The following is an 11,144-nucleotide window of genomic DNA, read 5'->3' on the forward strand; positions in this document are numbered from 1 at the left end:
GCTCCAGCGTGGGGTCCTCCACGGACTGCAGGTGGATATCTGCTCTACTGTTAACCTCCATGGGCTGCAGGGGGACAGTCTGCTTCACCATGGTCTTTACCACGGGCTGCAGGGGAATCTGCTCTGGCATCTGGAGCACCTCCTCCCCCTCCTTCTTCCTTGACCTTGCTGTCTGCAGGTTTGTTTCTCTCACATATTCTCACTCCTCTCTTCGGCTGTTATTCTGCAGCAACTTTTTCCCCTTCTTCAATATGTTATCACAGAGGCGCTACCACCATCGCTGACTGGCTCAGCCTTGGTCAGCAGCAGGTCCATCTTGGAGACATTGGCATTGGCTCTATCAGGCACAGGGGAAACTTCTAGCAGCTTCTCACAGAAGCCACCCCTGTAGCCCCTCCCTCCCCCCAGTACCAAAACCTTGCCATGCAAACCCAATACAGTGGCACATGAATAAAAGCTCAGAAACCAATTTTCACTCCAGCAACACCCATTCTTAGCCACAAGTTGGTTCAGGCTCAGCAAAAATTGCAGCAGCAGCTGGCATTTTGCCCTAAAACATAGAGCGGGGTGATGGCCTCATTTCTTTGATCCCCTCATGATTAGACCAGTTGCCCCAGAGACAGGCAGTTCTCTCCTTTGCATCTCAGAGGCCACACCTACACCTCTTACAATCTAGAAAGCTGCAGACTGTCTCAGTGGTGCTGCTCGTCTTGCTGGATGAAGCTATCTCACCATATGCAAAGGACTGAAAGAGATACCAGGGATGAGTTAGCACACAAGAAGATAACTGACTAGCACAGATACTGTGGCACGCAAATTAGAGAGGGGAAGCCTTCAGCTTCTCTTGTACAAGGACTCTTGTAAACACACAGTTTTTTAATCAATGAAAGCTGGAAAGAGACATCACAGCTTTTTCGTGTAGGTCATCAGATGGTGACATTACTAATCAGTGGCATTTGAAATGAGAGCAGACTGAAGAGCCCACGTACTGTTACTGCTCTCAACAGACAGACCACGTCTTATCTTTCCAAAAGTAACTGTACTTTCTAAAATATATTTTAATAAGAAAATAATACTTAATTACTGCAAAATTGCTATCCGTTCTGTTTTCCCCTTTTTCTTTTCTAAATTGTAATAAGTTTACAGAATCAAAGCAGGAAAGTATTAATTTGAAATGTTTATATTTTTCTTTCTTCATCAAAACAGAGAATAAACAGAAGCAGAGCAGTCTCCTAGCCTGTCAGCCACAGTCCTGAAAATGGCACGTGTACATCAATCAGTCACTTCCAAAATCTTCCACTTGAAACAAATGAAAAACATCCTGCCTAGTTCTTTCATAATCCCTTCCAATCAGAGGAGACAGCTGCATATTTGGTGGCTATTTGTTGTGTGCAGGTAGAGAGAAGAGAAATATGCGTTCAAATATATCAAATCTTTTCCTGTCATTCTGTCACCTGTTCTTCATGTTTGACAGCCTCATGAGACTACATCTGTATACCTCATGCCACTGTCATTTTTAAAAATTAATTACTCTCCAGTATTGTCTGTTATTTCAGTTGTTTTCCAATGATCAGTTTAGTTTCTTATGCCTCATTTCCTGACATCTTTATTTCCATATGCAGAGAGGTGTAGATGATAAGATTTCTCTTGCCTTCTCTTAGATTTTTTTCTCTTTAGATAAAGCAGATTAATATTCATTAAATGTTTTTATTAACCAAAAATGAGCTGGCCAATGATCACTGTGGTGGGTTGAACCCAGCCAGCAGCCAAACACCCACACAGCTGCTTGTTCACTCCCCTCTCCTGTGAGAAGGGGAGAAAATAGAAGGAAAATGAAAAAGACTCATGGATCAAGATAATTACAGCTTAATAAGGAAAGCAACAGCTGTACAAACAAGCAAAGCAAAAAAGAAATTTATTTGCTTGTATTGGGTCTGTCTGGGATGGAGTTAATTTTCCCCATAGTAACGCTCAAAGCTGTGCTTTGTATTTGTAGCTAGAAAGGTGTTGATAACACACCAGTGTTTTGGCTACTGCTGAGCAGTGCTGGCACAGCATCAAGGCTATCACTCCAGCATTCCCCCCCTCACCAGTAGGCTGGGGGTGGGCAAGATCTTGGGAGGGGACATAGCCAAGACAGCTGACCCAAATTGACCAAAGGGATATTCACAGAATCACAGAATGGTAGGGTTGGAAGGGACCTCTGGAGATCATCTAGTCCAACCCCCTGCCAGAGCAGGGTCACCTAGAGCAGGTTGCACAGGAACGCGTCCAGGCAGGTTTTGAATGTCTCCAGAGAAGGAGACTCCACCACCTCTCTGGGCAGCCTGTTCCAGTGCTCTGCCACCCTCAAAGGAAAGAAGTTCCTCCTCATGTTTAGGTGGAACTTCCTATGCTCAAGTTTGTGCCTGTTACCCCTTGTCCTGTCACCGGGCACCACTGAAAAGAGTCTGACCCCATCCTCTTGACACCCGCCCTTTAGATATTTATAAGCATTGATGAGATCCCCTCTCAGTCTTCTCTTCTCCAGGCTAAACAGACCCAGGGCTCTCAGCCTTTCCTCATTAAGAGAGGTGTTCCAGTCCCTTGATCATCTTTGTAGCCCTCTGCTGGACTCTCTCCAGTAGATCCTTGTCTGTCTTGAACTGCGAAGCCCAGAACTGGACATAGTACTCCAGATGCGGCTTCACCAGGGCAGAGTAGAGGGGGAGGATAACCTCCCTTCGACCTGCTGGCCACGGTCTTTTTAATGCACCCCAGGAGACCATTGGCCTTCTTGGCCACAAGGGCACATTGCTGGCTCATGGTCATCCTGTTGTCCACCAGGACTCCCAGGTCTCTCTCTCTGCAGAGCTGCTTTCCAGCAGGTCAGCCCCCAACCTGTACTGGTGCAGGGGGTTATTCCTCCCCCTAGGGGACCCTACACTTGCCCTTGTTGAATTTCATTAGGTTCCTCACCCCCCAGCTCTCTAGCCTGTCCAGGTCTCGCTGAATGGCAGCACAGCCTTCTGGTGTGTCAGCCACTCCTCCCAGTTTTGTATCATCAGCAAACTTGCTGAGGGTACACTCTGTCCCCTCATCCAGGTCGTTGATGAATATGTTGAACAAGACCAGATCCAGTACTGGCCCCTGGGGAACACCGCTAGCTACAGGCCTCCAAAATGGACTCTGCACCACTGGTCACAACCCTCTGAGCTCTGCCATTCAGCCAGTTCTCAGTCCACCTCACTGTCCACTCATCTATCCCACACTTCCTAAGCTTGCCTATGAGGATGCTATGGGAGACAGTGTCAAAAGCCTTGCTGAAGTCGAGGTAGACAACATCCACTGCTCTCCCCTCATCTACCCAGCCAGTCATCATAGAAGGCTATCAGGCCATACCATATGATGTCTGCTCAGCAATAAAAGCTAAGAGAAAGGAGGAGGAGGGGAGGGGCATTTGTTATTATGGCATTTGTCTTCTGGAGCAACCGCTACGTGTACTGAAGCCCTACTTCCCAGGAAGTGGCTGGACACTGTCTCTCCAACCCCCCCCGGCCCCCAGAAGTTGGGAGGGGACAGAGAAGGGAGAGAACAGCTGATCCAAACTGACCAAAGAGATATTCCATACCATATGATGTTGTGCTCAGCAATAAAATTGCTGCAATCAGCGTGCCTCTTTCTCACTTCTGATTAGAGGAAGCACCTTAATTAAATGGCTAAAATTATACTCCAGGTATAAAAGTCCTTTGAACACCAATGACTTGAACAGATATCCATTCTGCTCTCTTTTATTTTCTGGATAAATATTTTAATGTGGCCCTTATAGCAGTGCTACTATTTATGAAAGGAGAGTCAAATAGAAATGAGATGCCAAGCTCTTCTCCCAATGAAAGCTTGGTGATGAACTGCTATTCGTTTACCTTGGAAACTCCCCTACATAATCTTCACTTATCCTAGAAAGATGAATTTAAGAATATTTTTATTTTAACATTTATTTTTGGCACAAATTAATGCAAGAGAAATGGTGGGAAATTGAAGTTTCAAATCAGTTTTGACCTTCATTAAGATTTGTCTTAAGTTTTGGGTAAAGGTTTGCATCACTTGTTGCTTCATTCCAGCTCTCTCTTTGAGTTCTTTCAATCACTTTATGCTGTTGTGGTCTTGCAGGTTGCTAGAATAAAACTGTAAGTCCATTTCTAAATATTAGTGAGCCACATAATTCCTAGAAGAAAATTTAAGACTATTAATTTTAATGCTGCCCTTGTAGAGCGTATAAAAAGACTCAAAAATGGCTGAAATGCTTAGGGAAAATTACCATGCAACTGAGCTATGCATGTTACTGCATATTATGCCTCAGCTTAGATAGCATAGTGACAGGTTCCCTAAAACAGAAATAGATAGATGTCATTCGGGCTTGATGGAACATGAGTGTAGTAAATGATAATGAGCTTGGCCAGCAGCACCAATGAAGAGGCATTACTGTTAAGATGAATATGGTACTACTAAAGATGTGGTGTGTGTGACCTGTAATAGAAGGAATTTGTGTATGGAAAAGTGAAGAGAGGTTTTGTAAGATCTTTTAGCACATGATATGAAGGCGGCTACACTTACCTTTTCCAAGTTTAAACGTTGCACAAAATCACTTTACTGTTTAAAAACAGAAAACTACCTCTTAGAATTTCCTGATATTTCTCTAAATATTTATCAAGTTATATTTTATAACTTATAAAATATATACCTATGTGTTTATTAAGTTATAGTCCCATAACAGCATCTTTTATTCTGGGCAATATTTGTCCCAAATGAACTTGTATTATACCTTCTTCAGCATTAGTTCAGCATTAGTAGATCAGTAATAAGTACAGTTGCTTCTGACATTTCTGTGAGCATGGTCAGCATTGGGTGTTTGTGATACCATTTCCCCAAGTGACGCTTTAGAGAAACTATGACTATAAAAGAAGGCAATGCAAATTTCTGTGAATAAGAAATTGACGTTAGCACTGCACTGAGCAGAAATAACCGGACTCCAGACGATCCAATGTGAATCAACAGAAGCTGTTTATTAAGCACAGATCATCATCTTTTATACCCTGTGTTGAAGCCGTACACGCGACTCGCTTATTTCTGATTAGCTAGTTACACTGTCCACGCGCTGTCCATGCAGTTCATTCACACATCAGATTGGTTACAAGAATTCGCATAGTAAATTGCTTAGTCATTAGCACAACATGTTTTCTGCCTTCTCAGTTCCCGTTTTTCCCATGTACTAATTCCATCTTCTACCAGCTGTTTTGCCCTTAATCTAATCTCTCATAGTAGGGAGGCTGGCTCACATGGCCATTTTCTCTCAGACACATTCCTACAATACCCCCTTTTTCTTCTTGAGCCAGCCAGACCTTATGCATGGCATTTTCTATCATGTCAGTCACTTTGTGGAGAACACACGAGGCTACCATAATCAATAATAATATAACCAACAATAGCATGAGCCCTTGTTTTAGGAAGTCTGATAACCATCCCGTTATACCCCATGAGCTTAACCAATCATTGAAACCGTTTTTGACCACTTTTAATTTGGACATGTTATCCTTCAGATCCCATAACTGCTTATGAATGGATGATGAGTGGTTGGAAAGGTTCATACAACGCATACCTTCAAAATCTTCACATCCATGACCCTGAGCCAACAGCAAAAATCAGTCATCACCCCTGTGGTGTCTCCACAAAAGTTCACTAGGGTCGTGTTAAATGTTGGGTAAACTGAATTGAATCCTGCTGTATTAAAAGAAGCCGAAATACCAAGGGTTCTCAATTTTGTGCTCAGCTGCAACTTCCAATCACAAGGATAAGCCCGACACTAATTCCCAGTGGCATCTTCAACTATCAGTACCCTTGCCCTTCTTTCTGTGCTGTAGATGACCGAACCTGTTGCTACAGTGACGTACTACCTGTTCCCACTAGTCCTCCGGAACCGACCAAACCTCTGGCAGTAGCACTGTGTAACAGCACTGTATGCCACACCCTGACCAATCCTTGTGAATGGTAGACTTCCCTAATCTCCTGTCGCTCAGCCAGCTCGTGTTGAGGTGAACCTGACTCTATGTACTCTATTGCAATAGCTAAACGAATTAAACCCGTCACCGTACTTAGTTCTTTATTAAAACACACAGCACACCGGATTAAAAACACACAGCACACCGGATTAAAACAGACAGCATACCCCGTCACTTTACCTAATTCCTTATTAAAACACACAGCACACTAGAATTAAAACACACAGCACACCGGGCCGCGGCACGTGGTCTTTCAAACCACCACCGGCCTCAACAATCCTCACAAGGCACAAGGATCTATGGGTCACAGTTCCACACCTAGGGCACTGCACTTCTTCAGCCCTCATCGTCGTCGTTGGTATTGTGGGGTAACTCATTCGAATCCGTCTGCTCAAACCAGGGCTTTATCCACTTGGCTGGTACCCATCTGGTTCCGGCATCTGTAATGACACAGGCATATCCTCGACCCCAGGTTAATAGTCTACACGGTCCTTCCCACTTCCCCGTCACACTGTTTTTAACTGCTACCATGCCATTTTCCTGCCTAAAATCTCCCAGGTCTCTCTGCAGGCCTGCGCCGTGCCGCACGATTGGAGGTACAAGGCAGTGTTGAGGAAGGCGTAGGAAGTTCAGGACGTAAACGGCTTTGTTCAGTCGATCTACAGGGCTCAGCCCTTGCTCTCCCCCTTTTTGTTTTTGAAGCAAATTTTTTAAAGACTGGTTCATGCGTTCCACTATGGCTTGACCCGTCGGAGAATGTGGTGTGCCAGTCACATGTGTAATGCCCCACAGCTGTAGACATACCTCTGTTGAACGGGCTACATACCCTGGGCCATTATCAGTCTTTATCACACGCGGTACACCTAAGGCCGCAAACGCGGATCGCAAATGCTTTCGTACATGTTTACTAGATTCACCAGTCTGCGCAGTTGCCCAAATTGCAGTTGAATAACAGTCTACACTCAGGTGTATAAATTTCAGTTTTCCAAATTCTGACACATGGGTTACATCGGTCTGCCAGAACTCCAAAGGTCCATGCCCTCGGGGACTGACGCCTGGGTTGAAGTTAGGTATAAATGGTTGACAATCAGCACACGTTTGCACTATACCTTGGGCATCAGATCCGAGATCCCAAATTGTCTGCGCAGCATTCGTGCAGATTGATGGAAGAATGTATGAGATGCCCGTGCCTGTGCAAACTTATCTGGAGGTGGTGCGGCCCATGCAGGAGCCACACGTTTATCAGCTCGTCTATTGCCCTCAGCTAAACCTTCTGGGAGCCCCAAATGGCTGCGAATATGGGTGATGAAATAAGGATCGTGCCGTTCATTGAGTAATAGCAACAATTCATGGAGCAGGGTGAACAGCTGCTCATCTCTGACCTCCTTCAGCAAAGCACGCTCCATTCGTTGAACGATTCCAACCACATATAAGGAGTCTCATACGATATTAATACCTCCTTTTGTCCACCTGCGAAACACTTCTAGTACAGCACGTAATTCTAGCTTTTGTGTGGACCCTTTACAGTCCGTGATCACAATATCATGCCATTTATTGTCCATGTACCATGTTATTGCTGCTTTCTGTGTCTTTGGCCGTACGCAGGCCTCTGCTCATAGATCTGCCACATCTTCCCCTTTTTTGTTTAACACCAGACCATTTATTAACAAGGTCGCCATGACTTGTGCTTCTACTCGCTGTGACGCTCTTAGCAGGTTATATACTAAACACAATTAAAAACAGAATCAAAAAGAACCCTGCTAAGGCAATAAATACCCAGATTCCTAAATTTAGCCCAGAAAGCCAATTTCTTTGGATTTACCCACGAGAAATCCTTTTGTAGTATTTCAAATACATTGCGGTTCATTAAGTCTTGAATCTTTAGTATTTGAGCTTTTAGCTGATCATGTAAAGGACGAATATTTTGTTGCAACGACATGTCAAATTGTGATAACCAAGGGTCAAGGTCATCCTTTTTGATGGGGACATGCATGTGGCTTGGATCCATTCCAGAAAGCTGCTGACAGCACAAGCAACCCTGGAAAAACAATCGTGGTAACATTTCAATCATCGTAGTTACTGGTTTTGAAAAGGTATGTGGCAAAAATACCCACTCTAATGCAGTCAGGCTCTTTGCGAGTGCATCATCCCACTGTCCTATCAGGGCATAAAGTTGAAATTCTTGTAGGAAGGTGTTCAATGCGTCTTGCAGCAGTAGTAGACTATATCTTATCTTGCAACATGCTGTAATGCCTTCTGAGCTGTTGGGGTTAATGAACATAGAACGTATGGGGGGGGGAGGGGCGCGGGGGCAGACACAGTGCTTCAGGGCATCCCCTGTATCTTCAAAGTGCGCTCATGTCTCTCTCCCCCTCGCTCATGTCTCTCTCCCCCTCTCTGACCCGAGACAGCCCCCTTATATCCTGCACTGGACTGAGTGGAGAAGTACAGGCTAGAGTCGCTGCGTGCATGGCCAGTGCACACAGCGAGTCCCACCAGACTCTCCTGCACTGGATCGAGTAGAAAAGTACAGGCTAGAGTCGCTGCACGCGTGGCCAGCGTATGCAGCGAGTCTCACCAAACTCATGATCCAGCTTTGCTAACAGCGGCTGCCTGATACGTGACTACATTGTTGTAATCCCTTCTTGTTATCTTCTTCTGTGAAGGTCAGGTTCTCATGGATACACACATAGTTTTTAGAGCAACATATTCTACAACTCGTGCAAGGGTACGATGCAAAGCGGCATTTACAGCTGATCGTATAATGCTTATTAAACACGGCAAACAGCATATTAAACATAACAGACAAATTCCTTCCACACAGTAGCACACATGCTGATCAGCAGGTATAAGCTGGCACCCACACACACTTACACAGCCAGACATACAAAACCAGCACTCCTATCTCAGGGAGATGACTGGGGAGGGGAGGGGGCGAGGCGGGCAATGGCAGGAGCAAAACAGCTCCGGCTCTGTCCGTCTCTGCTGACATTCTGCCTCCTCCATCGGCCTCAGGTGGAGCAGAGGGGATCAGCAGGGGATCGTCCCAGACCTTCGGACCTGGCCTGTTCGATCCCCCTCCCGTGGGTTGTAATGCTGCAAAAGCCCCGGCTGCCGTGGCTCGCTCCGCCTTCATATCTTGTAAGGTCGATAACACCAACCGCCATGTCGTCGCCAACGGGGATGCCTCTTTGTCTCCTTTACTTATCACTTCCCACAGTTTGTTTTTTTTTCCCAACAGCCTCCCATATTTCTGGTTTAAAAGCTGTCTGGGGCTCTGGTGCGAATTCGTTCCCTCTGCACCAGGTTAACAACCTTCGGAGCATACGCTCATCGTATTTCACCCCTCTCTTAGAGAGGATATGCAGGAGAAGTCTTAATATAGCCCCTTCTTCTTTTGTTACTTGTTGCCCCATCTCCTGCCCCGGCTGCTCACCTCTCTCTGGGTGTCCGTGGCCACGTCGTCTGTTTATTCCGGATTGCCGCCCAATCCGACCGGTCTCAGTCCAGCTGAGCCGTCCTCCAGCCGGTGGATCTCCTTCTGGGTCTTCCGCCCCTCGCGTTCCGCTGCTCAAGCCAAGCGCCGATCGGTATCACGTCGGGGTCACCATCTGAGGAGAAATAACTGGACTCCAGACGATCCAATGTGAATCAACAGAAGCCGTTTATTAAGCACAGGTCATCATCTTTTATACCCTGTGTTGAAGCCGTACACGCGACTCGCTTATTTCTGATTAGCTAGTTACACTGTCCATGCGCTGTCCATGCAGTTCGTTCACACATCAGATTGGTTACAAGAATTCGCATAGTAAATTGCTTAGTCATTAGCACAACATGTTTTCTGCCTTCTCAGTTCCCGTTTTTCCCATGTACTAATTCCATCTTCTACCAGCTGTTTTGCCCTTAATCTAATCTCTCATAGTAGGGAGGCTGGCTCACATGGCCATTTTCTCTCAGATACATTCCTACATTTAACCATTTCTCAGCCATGTAGCAACGTATTCCAGGGGAGAGATGTAACACAAAGTCTTCGAGAGTTGTACTCCCAATCCCAATACAGAGAAAGACGTGTTTTTAATGCATTTTGACGATCCCCTATCCATATTACTGCTGTTTTATACCTTACTCGCGTTAAATTTACACAATAAGATTGATTACATTCTTGTATACTTGCATTTTGAGCCGAAGCAAACATACGGATGAGAAGTACAAATCATTACAGAATTGTCTTGCTCACAACTTCTATTTGTTGCAGTATTATCTGTGGTTAGCATGCACCCCGACTTAAGGTGCTTGTAATACACCTTCGGTCGTTCAGGCCATTCAACAGTTCTTACAAAATGTCGCTCTACTGCTGTGGATGACAAAGAAGACATGTTTAGAAAATTTAAAACATGAGTTGCTTTATACAATCACTCTTGAGGTGTCATACCTACGGGATTCCCCCTTTTTTGTTTAGCAAGCATGGTTTTTAAAGTATGATGCATACGCTCCACAATTGCTTGCCCAGTCGGGGAATGAGGAATACTGGTGACATGTTTAATACCCCATATCTGTAAAAAAAAAAAAAAAGACCTGTACTTTAGCGGACACATAAGCTGGTTCATTATCAGTTTTTATAGTTTTCGGTACTCCCATGACTGCAATGCATTGCAACCAATGTCGAATAACATCACAAGCCTTCTCTCCTGTATGAGCAGTAGCTACAACAAAGTGAGAAAACAAATCAACTGAAACATGTCCAAATTCCATAATGCGCGTAACATCGGATTGCCAAAGTTCATCAGGTGTAAGCCCTCGCGGGTTAACCCCTGCAAATGATGGCAGAGGAGCCAGCTGCTGACAATCGGCACAAGTTCACACAATATCATGTAACAGTTCCTGTTGAAATAAGTCAAAAGCCTTTACTGTGTCCCTGAACCATCTACAAACACCGTACAGGTGCCAGCAAGAGGCTTTGGTGCTAGCAGGATGCGCGGCTGTAAAGGAATTTGTGAAAGTGACTGCAATAGTCTGTGCTAGGGGAAAGAATAATTTATTTGCCCAATATAATGTACTAAGGCAATTTGTAGGTTAAGACTTTGTGATAACCAAGGGTCAAGGTCATCT

The 11,144-nt window shown here is 45.0% G+C and overlaps 1 long non-coding RNA gene across 2 annotated transcripts; it reads right to left on the reverse strand.

Annotated features, from left to right (window-relative positions):
• Positions 1-5,021: 5,021 nt before the first annotated feature.
• Positions 5,022-10,389, reverse strand: LOC141735562 (uncharacterized). 2 transcript variants are annotated; one of them, XR_012584780.1, is made up of 2 exons: positions 9,472-10,389; positions 5,022-8,073 (listed from the first exon to the last, which is right to left on the reverse strand). It is a non-coding gene; the product is annotated as an uncharacterized LOC141735562 (long non-coding RNA). The 2 variants fall into 2 exon arrangements; XR_012584781.1 differs by having other exon boundaries at positions 5,022-6,475; positions 9,472-10,386.
• Between the last annotated feature and the right edge of the window lie 755 nt (positions 10,390-11,144).

The sequence above is a fragment of the Larus michahellis genome, chromosome W (genome assembly GCF_964199755.1).
Source record: "Larus michahellis chromosome W, bLarMic1.1, whole genome shotgun sequence".
Classification (NCBI taxonomy): domain Eukaryota; kingdom Metazoa; phylum Chordata; class Aves; order Charadriiformes; family Laridae; genus Larus; species Larus michahellis.